We start from the raw sequence: 16,275 nt of genomic DNA, 5'->3' as shown, positions 1-16,275 counted from the left end.
GATTTAGGCTCTTTCAGGACCAAATGCCCCTTTCTTCAACAAATGGCAGGAGGGATTCCCCACCCCTGAAATATAAGTGGGGTTATTCATTATTTGTCTGTTTAAATCCCGAGTTAATCTTACATTGATGTTAACGGTGATATTGACTTTTGGCTCCATTTCACAAGACTTCCTTTCGGGAGAGATTGAAAGGCATCCGGTTCTCAGGGCTGTAACTGTAGAACCCCATTTGGAGAGTGGGCTGTGCAGCTGTGACACTTCTTATCTTCCCCTCTGATTTCTGCATGCAATAAGGTGAACCTTCCTCATCAAGAGTGCCTACTGTAACCTTTTCAGTACAAATTTCCCCGAGCAGTTAAAAATTGGCAATACTGGCTGAAACTTCTGCATCTCATTCTTCTCAAGGCATGTCTCAGACTTGACGTGAAAAGCAGCAGGAGTCCTGACATCTTTTCTGTAAATACTCATCAGGATGTCATTCTAGCTTCACAGCAGTCAAGGTGCTGAACTAAAAGCAGTGGCAGGTATAAAACCCGGAAGCTTTAATCAAGGCCTTATTAAGACAAAGATTTTGCCCATAGCAAAAAATATGAGGAGGAAGTAAATGTCAGATATCTTTGCCTAAGACTTTTGGTTAGAGTTGTGTTTTACTGTGGCATGAACAAATGAGGGGTAGATTCGTCTCATAACAAGAAGTTTGGAGGTAGGTAGCCTGGGGCCAACACAGCGGCTCAGCAAGGCTTTCAGACACCTGTGCTCTTTCTGTCTGCGTTGCCTGCCTTAGTGGGTGGTTTTTTGACATCATGCTTGTCAACTTACAGTCACAAGGCAGTTGCTTCCTCTTCAAGATCTGGGCTGGAAGAAAGAAGAGTATAAGGGTCAAAGATGAAGGAAGGGCCTTTTCCTGGAGAGGCCCTTCCTTCCAGTGCCAGCCAGCTGCCTTTATCCTGGCAGTGCTAGCCAGCTGCCTTTATCTCATCGACCACAGTGATTCACTGGCTTAAAGTGAGGCTGGGTCCTGGCTGGGGTGGCTCCATGGATTGAGCGCCGGCCTGCAAACCAAAGGGTAGCTGGTTCAATGATCCTGGTTTAGGGGCTTTTGAGAGGCAACCAAATGATTTTTTTTTCCCTCACTTTCTCCCTCCCTTCCCCTCTCTCCAAAAATAAATAAAATCTTTTAAAAAATGCTTAGAAAAAGAAAGTCCTGTTTTGTTTTTTTAAAGTGAGGCTGGGAATTTGGGTAACATGCTCTTCCTACCTCCACACTAGAAGAAGGCAAGGAAAAAGGTAATTGGACTTCCGGCAAGATGGAGGCATAGGTGGATGCACCAGCCTCCTCCCACAACCAAGATTAGAACAACAATAATTTACAGATAGAATATCACTCAGAACTGTCAGAGGATTTATCTGAATGGAAGTTGGACAGCCAAGAAGTTGAAGTAGACCCATACATTCAGACTGGTAGGAGACGACGAGCCGAGCGGGCGCGGGGCTGGCGTGGGTCGGCGGCTCGCGGAGGTCGGGGAAAATTTGGCGCGAAATCGGTGCGACAGCCATCCAGGGCGCAAGAATGCAGCGGTGATCCCTGAGTACGCAAGCTGCAGCTGCCGGACCCAGTGGGGCAGCGATTGTGGACCAGGGCGGAGCTCGTAGCCCAGGATCCCAAGGAAGGGCCTGAGCCTTGGGAGAAAGAAACTATCACCATTGTCCCCTCCCGCCCCTGCCCCCGCCCCCGCCCCTGCCCACACATATAACGTCACAATCTAGCAACCAGGGTGCCCAGCCCCGGTGAACACCTAAGGCTCCGTCCCCCACCGTAACAAGAGCAACCAGAGACAGGGAAAGACATAAGACATGTATCCAACAGAACAGATCAGTCCCCCAGGACTCATCCTTTTGAGCGACCAAGAAATAGCCAATCTATCAGATGCACAGTTCAAAACGCTGGTGATCAGAAAGCTCACGGAATTGGTTGATTTTGGGTGCAATTTAGATGAAAGGATGCAGGTTACCATAAAAGAGATGCAGGAAGATACACGGAGGAGAGCCAATAGTGAAAGGAAGGAATCTGAGACTCAAAACAATACAGTGGACCAGAAGGAAGATAGAATCAACCAAGCAGGAAAGCATGATGAAATAAGAATTCAAAAAATCGAGGAGAGCCTTGGGAGCATCCAGGACACCTTTAAACATTCCAACATCCGAATTATAGGGGTACCAGAATGGAAAGGAGAAAAGCAACAGACTGAGCACGTATTTGAACAAATAATAAAGGAGAACTTCCCCAATCTGGCAAAGGGAACAGTCTTCCAAGAAATCCAAGAAGCTCAGAGAACCCCAAAGAAGTTGGACCCAAGAAGAAACACACCAAGGCACATCATAATTACATTAGCCAAGGTAAAAACGAAGGAGAGAATCCTAGAAGCAGCAAGAGATAAGGGGACAGTAACCTACAAAGGAGTTCCCATCAGACTGTCAGCTGATTTCTCCAAAGAGACCTTACAGGCAAGAAGGGGCTGGAAAGAAATATTCCAAGTCATGAAAGACAAGGACCTACATCCCAGATTGCTCTGTCCAGCAAAGCTCTCATTTAGAATGGAAGGGAAGATAAAGTGCTGTTCAGATAAGGTCAAGTTAAAGGAGTTCATCATCACCAAGCCCTTATTTTATGAAATGCTAAAGGGACTTATCTAAGAAAAGAAGATAAAGAAAAGACATGTATAGTAAAAGGACAGCAAACTCACAATTATGAACAACCACACCTAAAGCAAAACCAAAAGAAACTAAGTAAACAAGTAGAACAGGAACAGAACCACAGAAATGGAGGGCACATGGAGGGCTAGCAGCTAGCAGCAGGGGGGTGGGAGGAGGAGAGAGGGGGAAAAGGTATAGAGAATAAGTAGCATAGAATGTAGGTTGAAAATAGATAGGGGGAGGGCAAGAATAGTATGGGAAATGTAGAAGCTAAAGAACTCATAAGAATGACACATGGATGTGAACTAAAGGGGGGGAATGTGGGTGGGAGAGGGGGTACAGGGTGGAGGGGAGAGAAGGGGGGAAATGGGACAACTGTAATAGCATAATCAATAAAATACATTTAAAAAAAAGAAAAAAAAGGTAATTGGGAACGTGTGTTGAACGTGCTAATCCTACAATATCTGCCACAAGGGTCACAACAAAATATTACCAAATAGAACAAAGCAGGACTAGCAGTAGGCTTTCCCAACATAAATTGTCTTTTTCCAGGTTTTCTCCAAATTGTGGTCAGGACTGGTGTCTGGTCAGTCAGGCAACAGGAGTTGGGAAAAGTCAGAATTGGCTGAGAGATCCATCCATGTGCAGAGCCACAGTCTTACAATAGAAACTTGAAATACTGATAATGACACGGAACAAGGGATGGTCAAGTTTAATATCCCTGTTTTGAAAAGAAAAGTTACAGAGTGCCAATCTTGATAGAAAAACTATGTGTCAAACCTTTTCCAGGTACTTCTAGATGTTTTCCCACAATAACCTGTGAGCCAGGTACTGTTAATCGTATTGAACAGTTATGGCCACTAATGACTATTTGAGGGGCACACAGTCTGGAAGCAGAAGTGGAGGATTTGGGTCCAGGTCTGCCTGACCAATTCCAGGGCTCCCTCTATTCTATGCTTAGGTACCCCAAAACCCCACAGGAACCAATCTGATTCTTATTCCTTATGGTAGTCCTCCCCAAACATCCACACTCTTCTGAAAATGGCATTCAGGAGGGAGACCAAGGAATACTGAGTCCCCATCTTACCAATTATTACCTTCATGTTGCGTTATGATTGCCTCAAACCACTGCTCTTCTGCTAGAATTGGAGCCTCTTGAAGACAAGGACTGTGTCCTGTTCACTGTTGGAGCCCCAGTAACTGGCGTGTGTGGTCAATAAATATTTGCTGGGTGAGGAATGAAGGATTGTGCTCTATCAGTGTTTTTTTTTTATTTTTTCATTTATTGATTTTAAAGAGAGGTGTTGGTGGGAGAGAGAGAGAGAAACAGATTTATTGCTCCATTTATTTATGTATTCGTTTCGATCTTTGTTTGTGCCCTAACCGGAAATCAAACCCACAACTTTACAACCTTCACATATCAGGATGATGCTCTGATCAATTTATCAGTGTTTTTTGAGTACTTAATGCTGCCCTATAGTTGCCACTTATTTAATTTTTCTTAATTGATTCATGTAGGAAGAGGAATATATCTACATTTGAGGGGATCCAAGAATAATTCACGGGAGAGCCAGTTAGCATTTGAGCCAGTCTTCATGAGAGAATTTTTAAACACTTTGGTGTGGGAAAGAGTGCTTTAGGTGGAAGAAATAAGTACAGGGCTGCTGAGATGAGAAAGTACAGATTGTTCAGGGGGAGGCCAGTTTAAATGGAGAGAAGTCACAGCAATAATAGGTATTGCAGAAAAGGGATTGTTGCCACATAGGCTTGGGAAACGTTGGGTTAAACTAGGTTGTCCATTAGAGTTCTCAGAGCCTTTAACAGCGCTACGGTGACTCCAAGCATTTTCTCAAACATTCGACCTCGGGACCCTTTTCTCACAGAGCATTTCATAGAACAAATTTCCACAGAACACATTTTGGGAAATGCTGATCTAGCTCAGCCCCACATTTATAGACCAGGAAAGTGGGACCCAGAGGTGATTTACTCAGAGCCACATAGCTCTGGATTAGAACCCCAATCAGATTACATGACCTAATATATTACCTTAGGTGGCAAAGGGAACTTTGCAGATGTGCTTAGGTTATAGATTCTAGGGAGATTATCCTAGATTACCTGAGTAGTCCCAATCTCATCACATGAGCCCTTAAAAGCAGAGAACTTTCTCTAGCTGAAAGCAGAAACTAGGCAACGGAAGAAAGGGAAGAGCTAGTCTGAGCATGAAGAAGATGCTGTCTTTGAAGAGTTAGAGGACACGACAAGAAATGCAGGTGGCTTTAAGTTTCTGAGAAGAGGCTCCCCTCGGACAGCCATCAAGGGGATAGGGACCGCAGTCCTCTGTCCTTTGACCATGAGGAACTGAATTCTGCCAGAAATCCGAGTGAGTGTGGGAGCAGAGTCTTTCCCTAGTTAGAGCCCAGGCCTTGAGACCCAGAGCAGAGGAGCCCACCAGATTTCTCACCTGAGGGCAGTGAGATAATACATTTGTGTTGTTTTAAGCCACTAGCTGTGTTTATGTTAATTTATTTTGACAGCCTTAGAAAACTAACACACTTGGGCAAGTCATTAACATATCCAAAGTGGAAGACTTGAAGGGAAGAAAAGTTAGGAAAGGGCACCCAGGGACCTGAAGGGCTTTTGGGGTTGAATGTGAATGAGTTTTAGTGTTTTTAAAAAACCAAAGGGGTTGAGTTATTCACATCCTTCCCTCCCAGTCTGTAGTTGCTGTATCTCCACCCAAAGTGAGGGTGGTGGTCGTGGGGGAAGGCTGCTAGAGGCTCAAAGGGCTCCCTGAGATGGGGCCACCTCTTTGTCTCTCCTGACAGCCAAATCGAGGTGTGTCCGAGTCACAAGTGGCCCCTGCATTTCAGCTGGTAGTGGATATTAATGGATGTATCACTTGATGGCCATTAAAGAAGATAGCACTAAGGACTCCTGCTGTTGAACAGCCCAGCTTCTGAGGGAAGCCTTCAGCTTTTCAATAGAGGGCATTTCCCAGAAGGGGAACCATTTGTCTAGGAGTCCAAAATAAACATTGTCGTGCTTGAGAAAGAATTTCAGCTGCCATGGTAGATAAACCTGCTACCCTCAGACCACAGCCAGTTTCTAAGTCTTGGAACCCTTTTGTTTCTAAATGCGGAGGAAAGTGTTTGCGTTCTTTATTTTACTAAAATAAAAGGGCTGCACGGAGAGGGGCTTGGTTTTACTGGCCTGAAACCTTCCCTTTTGTTCCCATTTTGTTTGGTTTTCTGGACCTATTTAAAGCTATAACACAATAGATCTAATTATTTAAAGCTGCAGAAATTTTTGCACAGCATCTTATCTCTGATGAAATGCATGTTGTTACAAAATACTTTCATTTTTTTAAAAGGTCAGGATTAATTTTAATGTTAAAGAAATTTGGAAATTCTGTATCGGATGAAAGTACAGTTTAAAATCAGGGAAGCTTCTTGGATTACTTAGAACAAAACATCCTTTTTTATTAAACTTGAGTGTATCTGCACGCTGTTTTATTCATGCTCTATTGTCATCTCTAATGCAAGCAGAAGATACCTTTCCCACAGCGTGATTCAATACAGGCGCCCAAAAAAGATGGTCTCAGATTTCACTTGTCCGGGTAATTAGCAGAGTTTGAGTAGCTCAGTTTAACCGTTTGAAGGTCAATATTGCATGAATTTTTGGCAGACTGCCTAGCACAGAGTTCACAAACACATTTGTATAGGGACTGAATATTTTTATACTAGAGAAAAGTTTGTGTTTTGAATATGAAACAAGTAAAGGATCAGTTTTGCCTAGAATTTAATTTTATGGCAAATCATGTTATAGCATGACGCAAAAAAAGTTCTGATGGGAATGCTTTCCACATTTCCAAAGAACCCTCCTTTGTTTTGCATATTTGGTAGCACAGTCTCTTATGGATCTTAAAATCAAATGCAAGCACCCCAAATTAAAATGTCAGAATTTAGTTTCCATGAGGAGGCCCTTTTGGAATTTGTTTAGGTGCTTTAAAATATAAGATAAATGTAGATATAAGATAAAATGGAAATACTACCTTTCTACTGAAGGTAAAGTTTTTGTGTAAAACTAATTTTGTCCCTGAATTTTAACTGTAGTATCAGATATCAAAAGAAACACACTCAGAGAAAGATGGCGGCTGCAGTGTGGAAAAGAACTCCACCAGGGATCCTGGCAGCAGTCCCTTCAGCTCTCTCCCCAGAGCCACAGACCCCGGTCTCTCCTCCCTTTGCGACAGCCCAGTAGCCGGAATGTGGTGTGGCTCCCAGAATGAATAGCAGTCCAAGAAGGCCTTGCCCTTCTAAGGTAGTGGATGAGGGCAAGAAATTCTAAAGTGCCAAAGCAACTAAATGACAAAAGGAGAATCTTTCAACATATGATGCTGCAACAAATGGACACTATTTGCACAACAAAAACAAACAAAAATCCCCTCACCTTTTACCATTCTGTTTTTTACAGAATTTAAATAAAATGTAATTATAGACTGAAACGTAAAATGTAAAACTGACTTCTTTATTGGTAATGTAAAAATTATTTGTGATAAGCCCTGGCTGGTATAGCTCAGTGGATTGAGTGCCAGCCTGCAAACTGAAGGGTCACTGGTTCAGTTCCCACTCAGGGTGTGTGCCTGGGTTTCGGGCTAGGTCCTTGGTAGGGGCATGCAAGAGGCAATCTTTCTCTCACACATCAATGTTTCTCTCCCTCTTTTTTTCCTTCTTTTGCCCTTTCTCTAAAAATAAATAAAATCTAAAAAAAATTAAAAATTTTTTTCATTACTTGGGAGGACTAGAGGATGACCAAATTTAGCCAGATATTGGATATCATACACAGATCTTTCTCATTATTTTTTAAAAGATTTTATTTATTTATTTTTAGAGAGGGGGAAGGGAGGGATAAAGAGGGAGAGAAACATCCATGTGAGAGAGAAACTGATCAGTTGCCTCTCATATGTGCCCAACTGGAGACCAGACCCGCAACCCAGGCATGTGCCCTGACTGGGAATCGAACCAGTGGGCTTTTACTTTGTGGAATAATGCTCAGCCCACTGAGCTACACTAGCCAGGGCTCTCATTATTTTTTTATACCTCCACAGCACACCACTGTATTTGCTATTCCTCATTTCACCAGCCTCCTCTTTGTAAACAAATGTTTTATTTTTTCCTTTAGTCTTTTTGCTATAATGACAACAAAATGTAGCAATAAATAGCCTTGTGCATGTCATTCGAGAAAAAACGAAACACAATTTTGATAAAAATATGTCAAGGGTTTTCTCAGTGGACAAACCAAACACAGGATTGGGCCTGGCTGACTGTAAATTGATGTGCGTTCTGCCTTTTTCACTTGGAGACCTGAGGTCACATGTCTTCTTTGCACTCGGCTGTTGCTTCTAAAATGGTCATGATACAAAACTTTGCCATAAACTAATTGATTATCAGTCACCTCTAAGGCGTGGAGAGATGTTGTTCAAACCCCGGTATTGCTTTACTCTTCTGTTGGCGTGTGCTGCTCCCTCCCCACCAACCCTGAGGAAAATAACCATGCTGGACAAGCCCTCTGCTGACACCAGTGCTTCCCATTTATGAGGGTGAAGAGTCTAGGCTTGCTTTAATTATACTAAAGCTTCCAACTGATGATCTGTAACTGGCAGATGTAGGAGTCCAGTATCCCAGGTTGAAGATTTCCCCAGTACCACAGCCCGGGGAGGGTTTGCTTGGTCTACTTCAGCTGTTTTCTCTGGGTCTGGTGAACAGAAGCCTTGCTGTGTCTGTATTTGTTGTGAATGTATCTCTTGCTGTTTTACCTTAGGGCATGACATGAGTATTCACACCTCATGAACCGGCCAGGAAATGGCTCTTTCAGCCACTTTTCTTTGCTGCTAGATAACAGCCAGGATGGGGCATTCGTCAAGAGGCTGTTTAGAGGCTTCCACCTGAAGCATATGGAGGGGCCGTTGCGCCCTGACGTAAAGAAACCACCCCCCTTTCCTCAGAATTTTCATGAGATCTTTGACTGCACCAGATTATTGTGGAACTATTGTCACCAACTCCAGAATAAACTACACTTTTCCAGGGTTCTGCTCCTATTGGCCAAGGGCTGTGCAGGCCACTGTCCTTAGGCTCCAGGGGGCAGGGATTAATTGCCTAGGGTTACGTGAATTTATGTCCCTCACACAGGAGGCTGACTCTACTCACAGTTTTAGGATCCCAAGCTAAAAGGGCCTGTCCTGGACTTTACTGGATTTCATCAGTTTTGATAGTTAAGAATTCTATATTTTCATTTGCTGGTTGGGCATCTACATGCTGCATACATTTAATTTGCCTTACACTATTTTTTCTCCCCAAAAGTAGACTTATAAAAAGTAATTGTTTTAAAACTCATAACTTGCCTTATCACAATTTAGAAATTTAAACAAATTTTATATACCAACTAAATTATTTGCAAATGCAGCAAGGTATCAATCAATAAGTTAATAAAAATCTTCTTTGCGGAAAAGGTGTCATTAAATGCAGCAAGCACAAATCTTCGTGGTTCTGCTGTGTTGGTATTTTTTGTGAAACCAGCCTTTCAGCCTAAACACTTTTCCAATTTCCGCAGAACCCAAGAGTACCAGGCTGTGTAAACAGAGAGCATTGCTGCGAACTGTTTACTCTGCCGGCCAGCCTCTCCTAGCCTTCTGATCCCTGCTCCTTCTCAAGGGTCGGAGGCCCATAGCAGGCCTGAACTTAAGGGTGCTCTTCCAATTACATTAGTAGTTGAGGGTAAAACCACAGGGCTGGCCTTCTCTGATTGTGAAATCTATAAGTGGGCTTTTAGACACAAAATATTAATTTTTGTATTTTAGTTATTGTATTTCAAAACCCCAAGAAAAGCAGAAGAAACCAAAACAAACTATGGCTGTAGCTTGAAAATAATTCCTGCATCCATCACAGATGTTCCCATGTCAGGGTTCACTCTGTTTTCCTGCACGAGAAACTCTTGATTTATGCACCTGCAGGCGTAGCTTAGCAACGGCTGTGAAGGAAATATACTGAGAAACTTCCAAGCTTTGTTTAGAAGGGAGCTCCAAAGCAGAGGTTGAATGTGATTTAGCATGTTCTCTGAAATGCAGCTGACTTACAGTTGTATTCATTTTAAGGAGAAGGAAAGATAAGTTGTCTTCCTAGTTGGTAGTGGATTTGTTTACTCTTGCGGTGATCACTTCATAAGGTATATAAATGTTCGATCCCTATGATGACACCTGAAACTAATACTGGATACACATTCCCCACACCAGTAGGAATTATGAATACAATTTCTAAGAGTGTCTTTGGATTTGGCATGCAGAGTTAGGATCCTTTTTAGGAGGTTGTTTGGGATTTTAAAAATGGAAGAAAAAAGTTATATTTCTCATACATTTCTTCTTGCCAACCAAATAAAGTGTATTCTGAAAAATCTACTTTTTAACTTTTATTTTGAAATAATTGTAGATATGACAAGAGGTTGCAAAGAAATATACAGGAACATCCCATGCAACCTTCCCCCTAGCCCCATGGAAAACCTATTTTGATTGTAAGTTTTCCTACAAAAAGAGGGCTGAGTTTAAGGATTGAGCTAGAAAATGGGCTGCTTCAGGTCTAGCCCAAAGGCATAGCAGAGCCCCAAATAATGGACCTCAGTAAGAACTCTCCTGTTTCGTTTGCAGAGAAAAGAGCTGCCACCGGTATGTCCTGCTCCTCCCCCCATCTCAAAGTTCAAAGTGACTAGGGTTAGGGTAGTGGTGAGGTGAGGCTGGAAAGTGTGTTGTGTGATTAAGCAAGAAGGCCTTCTTAGGTTTTGCCCTCTACTCCAGTACTTTTTAGGTCATATGTTTCTAAGAGAGGAGACCTTTCCCCCCTCCTGTTTGAATTATGGACTTCTAGTCCACATGAAGTGTGGAAAGGCAATCAATTTAAGATCACATACAAGAAAAAAGTCAAGAGTTTTGGGAGATGAGGAAGAGAGAGATATAAAAGTTTAGAGTCACTTATTTTAAATAGACACAGAGTTGTGTTAAAAAAGTATACAAATATTTGAAAGTGTACTTTAATTTTATGTTTTGTCCAGTTGAGGAGGGAGCTGAAAGAGAAGGTAAATCTCAAATGTGGAGGGGAAGAGGAAAAGCAAAGAGGAAATGAAGTTAAGGAGAGAGCCTTATTACCTTTAGCTTAGAGGTAGACTTCCAGGGGGATTTTGAGTTTAAGGCAGTTACTATCCCACTTGGACAGCTTCAGAGCACCGTCTCTCATCACTGCCCTTCGAAATGCTAATTAATTGATTAGCCGTTCATGCTAGCTTCTCAGAATCCGATGGGATAGCCACAAGCATGCCAGAAGGAGATCCTTCCCTCGCATGTCGCAGCAGCATTCTGCCCTGTGTTGTGCCCTTCCAAGGCTAAGGCACCCCAGCCTCCTGGACAGAGAAGCTTAAGTAAACAAGAAAACAGACCAGTGAGGTATAACAGCACACTGCTTATCCGTTTCCTGAAGAAAGTCTTTTATCTTTGTGCAGATACAATAGGTATTATGGGATACTCACCAGTGTTGGCTGCAACCCTTCTCACTCTAGAGTTTTCTCAGTTCTTTGGCTCTCTTCTGGCTACACTGGACTCCCCCTGTAGTCCCAGGGCCATGTTTATTTGTTGAATGGTTAGCTACTTTAACATTGCAGTCATTAACACCCTCACCCCTGCTGCTCCAAAGAATGGACAACACCTGGGAGCTTGTTAGAAATGCAGAATCACAGGTTCTGCTTCAGATCTTCTGAATCAAAATCTGCGCATTAGCACAATCCCCCAATGGTTCTCAGCTGCATGTTAAACTTGTGGAAGCACTGCTGGCCTCCCTGGCCCTCACCACACTTAAATCACCTTGAGACTCAGGGCTCCTTCATAATCTTCATATTGTTTTTTTTTTAAATTTCCTAATATACTCCAAGAACAGCTCAAACTTTCTTTCCACCCTTCATGTTGTCATTCCCATTTTTTCCTCATCCCATGCCTGTCTGCTCTCTCCCTGTCTAACTTTATAGAGATCAAATAACCTTGCTGTGCAAATTTTTTTCTTCTATCCCTCAATATATTTCCAGTCTTCTGCCACCCTGTTTTTCCCCTCAAGTCTCAGATGAAGCAATATCTTGCTCAATGCTAAGCTAGTCCTTCTACCTGCACCTTTAATCCCCCAGACATTTGGCAATGCAGACATTTTTGGTTGCTGCAAATGTGGGAGATACTACTGGTACCTAGTGGGTAGAGTCCAAGGGCACTACTAAACAGCCTACAATGCACAAGACAACCCTGCACAACAAAATAATTATCCGGCTAGGGTGACTGGGGCATATTGGGATAGTTGGCCACCCTATATCTGGCCCAAAACATTGAGAAACCCTGGCCTAGAAGGACATTCATTTACTTCACTTTTTCCTCACCAACTCCCTTCCCTTCAACCTGAATTCAATTTGCATTCCTTTCTATGGAAATGGATCTCTTGAAGGTCCCCATTGTCATCTTTCAATCAAGAAATCCCGTGGCCCCTTTCCCCCCTCAACCATTTTGATCTCTTTTGAACATTTGACACTATTGTTTTGCTATTCATAGTAATGTATTTTTTCCTCTCATATTTTTGGTTTGCTTTCTTCTACCCTCATTACTGTGGTTTCCCTCTTTTATGGGTTACTATATTTACTCTCTCTTAAACGTAGATTAGTCCCTTAGTTAAGTGTTCCTTGGCACCCGTCTTTACTCTTCTATTAAAAAACTGATTCTACTCCTTAGCTTCAAATCTCATCTCTATTAGTTTATTCTCAAATTTCTTTCCTGAGTCCAGTCTTTTATTTCTGACTAATTGAGGGGTTCCCTTGGATGTCCAGCAGAATCTAAAACTCAACCCGGGTAATGGCAAGTTAAGAAGAACATAAAATAAGTTGGTAAGGAGGAAAGGCAGTATGATCCAGCTTACATTTCCAGCCTCATCTTCCATTTCATTCAGACAGAAGTCCTAAACTGTGTCTCACTGAGCGTAACTCTATCTATGTTCTTACGTACGTTTTGCTTTCCTCCTTCCATGGTTTTGCTCCATGTCTTCTTGCTAATTGGAAAACACTTCTGCCCTTTCCTTTTTAAAGTCTTCTTTTTCCCTTTACCCCAACACATGGCTTTTATTGCATTTTAAGGATATCACAGATATGTCTGAGGAGTTACCTGGCATCTTGCTATTTCAGTACCTGGACAGACAACTTAGATCTTACTCATCAGCCTGCTGAACTATTCCTTTTTCAGAAACAGATACCATCCAAAAATTTTCTGATATCCTTGTTTGCAGCTGTTGTAGCTTACTGAATTTGGTAGAAGTTCAATGTCATTTCCTTCAAGAATCAACTCATCTTTCTGGGCTTCAGATACCTAATAAGCAATGCTTGACTGCACCCAAACCCTGCGGATGTAACTTCTGCCCAAGAAATTTCTTCTTTCAACATGAGAACCATTCTCCTGAATAGTGACACTGTGAGAATACACAGACCTCATCTTGTAACTGAAGCCCAGGGTAACTGACACCCTTGGTCATATTCTGTACATGACTGCAGATGGTGCGAATGTTGGCCAGCTCCTTTCTATCTCCCCACCATCTGTCAACCCACAGCCTCTTCTTTTTCTTTCCAAGGATTCTGAGTTCTATATACCGATGTGTTTGAAGTCCCTTCACAGGGTGCCTCTGGGGCCCTTCACAGTAACTGTGTCCCTTCGAGTGACATCAACATTTTCTGGAATGTGAACAGTCTGCTGAGAATGGTCTTCATCCTCACAGTAGATATGGCAAAGAGAGTTCAAGTCTTAATTGTTCCAATCGGGAAAAGTGTGGAATGATGAAATACTGGGATTAGGTGTCAGAAGACCTATTTCTGTCACGTTACTTGCTTTTAGACCTCGAGACAATTATTTGAGCTTTCTATGGCTTTATATATTTTTTGACTGCTGTTAGCAGTTTTATTTCATCATCGCCATCATCATCATCATTATCAATAAACATGCAGTTTTTTTCTTCCTTGTACATTGTCACATGGGTGCTGTACTCTGTCTATGGTACAAGATTTATAAGTACAATATACCAGTACAAAGTTGAAACCACTTAAAGAGTTAAATAACTAAGACACAATTAAATGTGTGTAGTATTGATGGAATCTATGAAAGAGATTTATGAATAACAAACAACCTCAAGTATTATGGTAAATGTTTTACTTGGGGAGGGGTGAAAGAGGAACTGTGTACGTGCTGCTGAAGGGTTTTTTATAAGTTGCTCCAAGTTTACTTTCTTTCTGCTATTATCTTTAAGTACTGCAAAGCACGGTGAATGGCATCACTCTGTGCATTGCCGCCAGAGATCCCAGAGCCCTGATAGCAATGGGACTGGTGGACAGATCGGCGAGACACTGACACTGTCCTTGGCACCCAGTTCTTCTACAGCCAAGTATGTTTTATTAAAACCTTGTTCCTTGGCGATTTCCCAAAGCAGTTGGATGTAATCTGTATTTACTGAGGAGGCTTCTTTTGAGTAGGCTGGTCTTTTCACCAGGAGAATTCCTCAATGAATTCCAAGTACATCCCAAAGGATATTGTACTGCCCTGATTGGAGTGGCTGCACCGGTTGGGTGTCATTCTGAGAAAAGAAGGTCGCCAGTTGATTCCCAGTTGAGGCATATGTCTCAGTTTCAGGTTCAGTCCCCAGTCAGGGTGCCTGCTGGGGTCACTGATCGATGTTTTTCCCTCACATCAGTGTTGTTCTCCCTCCCTTCTTTCCTCTCTCTCTAAAGATAAAATAAGTAAATAAATTCTTTAAAAAAGAATACCATGCTACATTTGTTAAAGAAATGTGGTTCTCAGCCCTGTCTAATGTGGCTCAGTGGATTGAGCGCTGGCCTGCAAACCAAAGGGTGGCCAGTTCAATTCCCAGTCAGGGCGCATGCGTGGGTTGCGGGCCAGGCCCCCAGCAGGAGGTGCTCGAGAGGCAACCACACATTGATGTTTCTCTCCCTCTCTCCCTCCCTTCCCCCCTCTCTAAAAATAAATAAATAAAATCTTTAAAAAAAGAAAAACAAATGTGGTTCTCTAGAGAAATATTACCGACTTTGGGAAGAAACTTGTCAGCAGCCTTTCTCTTGGCTTGTTTTTTGATGCCACCGTTCCAGTTTCCATAAAGGACTGTATCCTGCACCTTGTGGTATATTCTCTCTGATGAGCAGGGCCTCCCTCCTGGGGAAGGGCATATTCAGGAAGTCTCCAGCCATGATGAATAGCCAGGTCCTGTAATGAATGAAAGAGCCAGGTTCTTTGGTTGCTTGGAAGGATCAGGCGTTAAGGGATCGTGCAAATACTTTCATTAACTTTCAAATGCTTATGGCAGCCTCTGCAGCTCTGTGTTTTCCCAGCTTCTTACTTGTACCTTCACCTGTGCAGGTTATGTCACCAACAATTACTCTGAATGTGAAAGTGGGCACGTGTATTTGCACATAGGATCTTTCACATTCATAAACCAGGATGTTCTTGATCTTCATTTGGTATTCGTGCAGTACCTGAATTGGTGTTTTCCCTGCTTTAGCTTTAATCATTTTCCCCAAACAAAGTCTCACAGCCCTTGCCACTGCCCCAGAGATGCGGGCGCTGGGACTTGGAGAGAAGGGAGGGCTCATTCCCTGAATGGAGGTCCCTGGAGGAGCGCTCCAGTGCTGCTGCCACCCCACCTCCCTTTTTCCTACTGCCACCTGCCTCTGCCTTTATATATTTTAAAGAAATAATCACATCCCTGCCTGTCTCAGATAGCTAATAGAAAAAAATGCTTTTTAAATAATTTTTTATCCTTCCCTGAGGACTTTTTTCATTGCTTTTAGAGAGAGGGGAAGTAGGGTAGGAGAGAGAGAGGGAGGGGGAGAGAAACATCAACTGGTTGCTTTCTCCTACTCACCTCCACAGGGGATTGAACCTGCAATCTAGGTATGTGCTCCGACTGATAGGATAATCACACCCGTGACCCTTTGGTCTGCCAGACTAGGCTGCAACCAACTGAGCCATACCAACCAGGGCTGAAAAGTGCTTTTTTTTTTTTCTTTTCTTCTCACCCAAGGACCTGTTATTGATTTTAGAGACAGGGGAAGGGAAGAAGAGAGAGAGGGAAAGAAACATGGGTGGGAGAGGGAAATATTGAGCAGCTATGTCTTGTACTTGTCCCAGTCAGGGGTAAGACCCACAACCCAGGCATGTGTCCTGACTGGGAATCAAACCTGTGACCTTTCAGTTTACAGGGCAACACTCCAACTAAGTGAGCCACACCAGCCAGGACTGAAAAATGATTAAAAAATATTATTGCCCTGGCTGGTGTGGGTCAGTGGATTGAGTGATGACCTGTGAACCAAAAGGTCACTGGTTTGATTCCCAACTGAAGCACATGCCTGGGTTGTGGGCCAGGTCCCCAGTTGGAGATGTGGGAGAGGCAACCAGTTGATGCATCTCTAGCACACTGACATTTCCCTCCATCTGTTTCTCCTTACCTTCCCCTCTCTCAA

At 42.9% G+C, this 16,275-nt stretch overlaps 1 protein-coding gene and 1 pseudogene across 2 annotated transcripts in view; one reads left to right on the top strand and one right to left on the bottom strand.

Annotated features, from left to right (window-relative positions):
• The window catches only part of STOX1 (storkhead box 1), a 61,296-nt gene that overhangs the window by 35,887 nt on the left and 9,134 nt on the right, over positions 1 to 16,275 (top strand). The gene's annotated exons all lie outside the window — the stretch shown is intronic.
• Positions 13,948 to 15,324, bottom strand: LOC123820832 (annotated as a pseudogene).

Source organism: Phyllostomus hastatus, unplaced genomic scaffold (assembly GCF_019186645.2).
Source record: "Phyllostomus hastatus isolate PE091 unplaced genomic scaffold, TTU_PhHast_1.1 phas_contig_38, whole genome shotgun sequence".
Taxonomy (NCBI): Eukaryota; Metazoa; Chordata; class Mammalia; order Chiroptera; family Phyllostomidae; genus Phyllostomus; species Phyllostomus hastatus.
This window is presented reverse-complemented; position numbering and strand designations above follow the sequence as displayed.